Consider the following 3,371-nt stretch of genomic DNA (forward strand, 5'->3'; position numbering starts at 1 on the left):
TGTAAATGCATTTATGATACTGCAGACATACAGTGCTACTTTACTTAGCTGGACTGAGATTTTACATGTGTATATAATTATGGGGTTTCTGTCACCTAGCTTTTTATATGAGAATGGCAGGCATGTTTTCATTGATATGCTGTTTGACTGATGATTACATATTATGTACATTGGATGTATTGGATCCATTGGATGGATGTTACATTGGATAACTGTGGCATATTTTTATGTGCAGTAATGATATAGAAAAAGGGATCAAGGCAGAGATATGACAACTTCAACTATGAGGAAAACTACATCTTCATGGCAGCCCTTAGGACATATGGCAAATGTCTGTTTAGTAAAGGGGAGCACAATATGCTGAGAGGACAAAAGCCTGGAATCAAATTATAATGGACACTGATGCAGTTGGTGGAAGAAACCGCACATTAACACAGTGCAAGAACAGGACTACTGATAGGATAGGATATGCCAGAAGCAAGGAGGTGCAGACATGCAATTGCCCATACCATTACGGGGCAGGGCCTCCATCAATTATCCCTTTATTGCCAGATGAGGAATACTTCCTCTCCATCTCTGGGGATAACTATGAACAGAAGATGATAGCATTAGAATAATCAGAGGTTGTGTGGACATTGGCTACTACCAATGTCTGCAGCAGCAACATTTGTCTGCTCTGGAAAATGGTTTAAAAAGAGTGACATATATTTATATAGAGAACTGAATGCTGGCATGGCATGATTACATTAAACATGTGACAATTACTATCAACAGATGAACCTTCCATATCTATACAGAATGACAATGAAGGCAGTGTGCATGGTTACTGTCCCCCATACCGCCTTACTCAGCATAAACTAGTTTACGATACTTCTTTATTGATAACGTTTTCAAATAATTTATTACAGGGTCAGAGGCAGAAACAAACAGTTACACTATACCAATAAATGTTGAGGATATCAGCAGCAGAATGGCTGTTGTTGCTGATGATAATAATAACATAGTTAGATTTATGAGGCAGTTGGGGGAAAGTGGCAGGCAGTCCCCAAGTTTTATGGCAGGATCTCATACCCCACAACATGTTAGTAACTCTGCAGGAAGTGACATGGAAAACACAAAATCAAGCACATGCTGACATTACACTCACACTTGTGCAAGAAGAATAATAATACACTGTTACATCAGTATGTTAAAACCCAGAAGAACACTTTCAGAATAATGGCAGATATTCATAGCTAACAGTGTCCACAGTGACACCTTTTCAAAGGGGAGCCAGTCACAGGCTTTTGTCACAGCTACCATAGGAAACATACAAAGCATTGGCTGCCCAGCAGCAAATGTGCCATGACAGAATGGCTGTTGTTGCTGATGATAATAATAACAGACTAATGCCACAGAGAGTCAGCTGGAAATGGTCTGAGTGCTGCAAGGTGTACATGAGGATATCTGACACTACATGGAAATGGCAGACAGTAGAGATAATACCATTATCACACTGATGCATCCTATGGTCTCATACTAAGCACCCATGACTGCCTCCATTTGTACACTAGTTAGGACTTACCAGACTCAAGCAGCAATCAATTTGGAAAGGGGAATTGGACAGGGTACTATCTGGACATGTAGACACAGATTATATGAGACAAAATGCTTCTCAAGAAAGTACAGCAATTAGTTGGGGGAATAAGTGCAACAGATTTCATGTAGGCCACATTACTGTTCCTCTAGACCTAGCAGAATAACTCATTCGAGATCCTGATTATAGTCCCTCGGCACTCCCGGATCAGTATCTGCAGGATCATCTGCATCAAGTAGGTCACAACACTGGACCAACTCATCTTCCAGCTCTCATGACACCCCCTCTTCAAAATCACCTAAACCATCACCTAGCCTATCCTTAGGAGATGTGTATGACACAGTTGACCTACTTTTAATCAAGTGTGACATTTCTGTTACTTGCAATCTGGCCTTATCAAACACAGGTGAATGTCTAACTTGAAGGGGAATACGTTATTTAAAAAAAGGGAAACTTAAGACACTTTTTTGCTGAATTCATTTAATTCTATAATGGTACTGCTGAAAACCTCATTGAGCTGTGGAAAAAAGGCTGTATGTCATAATATAAGACTGTAGGGAATAACACTATTAATGCTGAATGCACTAATATTGTAACAACTGACAGTTACTTACAACTTAAAAATAGTAATACACAAGTTTTCAAAAAAAACACTAGTAAGAAAATTACAGATTAAAATGAGTATCGTGCCATGTAAACAAACACTGCTGCCATTTCAGCCTCACCACTGCACAAATTATATATTTTTTGTCTCTGAGTACACAAATTATTGTGTTTGACAAAATAAAATAATCTGATGTGTAGTATCTTAACAGACAACATACCTCACACTGAGAACACATTGCATAATATAAAAAACAATATGATACATTTGCATTCAAAAGCAAAGTATGTACTCATGTTAAATACTGAATTAACACTTTTTACTGACTGAACCACTTGAAGATATTTAGTACTTGCATATTAAGATAAACCACCTTAGTATAATTTGTTGTGCAAAACAGTTAAAATTGTGACTGTTACTTCTATGATGCCTTGCAACATCACTGAATGTGAGTCAGTAAACTCTCAGTCATGACGTTTACAAACAATAATAGCAGTAACTGTTCTGAAATTAAAAAAAATGAAAGATGAAAAGGAATGTGGGAGGCACAGTGGCGTAGCACTTGGTGTTGTTATCTCACAGCAAGAGGTTCTCTAGTTCAATTCCCAGATGGGATGCCTCCTGTGTGTCTCCAGGTGCTCTGATTGTCTCCCACATTCCAAAGACATGCAGTGGGAGGATTGAACACTCTAAATTGGCCATAGATATCTGTGTGTGTGTGTGTGTGTGTGTGTGTGTGTGTGTGTGTGTGTGTGTGTGTGTGTGTGTGTGTGTGTGTGTGTGTGTGTGTGTGTGTGTGTGTGTGTTGTGTGTGTGTGGTATGGAATGACAGCAGTGGCAGGGCTAGCCACCCAGTGTTGTAAACAATGGCTCTAGATGATTGTCACTGTTGAACTGACACCCTAACCCCATATGCAACAATCAAAAAAGGGGCTGTGGATGGATGGAAGGAATGTCAGATGAACAGTGACAGTAGACCATGTACCACACAGCATAGCCCACAAATATCACTGCATGTATCAATTATACTCTGTGTGTTTTTACATGGTTCATAGTTCTGGACTAGATGCCACCTCTTTACCTGCTCAGCCATATACCGTGCATAAGCCTGCCACATGGGGTCACTTACTACTGCTGCTGGCTGGTCATCACTAGTTATAGTAAGACTGGAATTGGGAGCTGCATGGGTCA

The sequence above is a fragment of the Protopterus annectens genome, chromosome 4.part1, assembly GCF_019279795.1.
Source record: "Protopterus annectens isolate FY-2018-M chromosome 4.part1, PAN1.0, whole genome shotgun sequence".
Classification (NCBI taxonomy): domain Eukaryota; kingdom Metazoa; phylum Chordata; order Ceratodontiformes; family Protopteridae; genus Protopterus; species Protopterus annectens.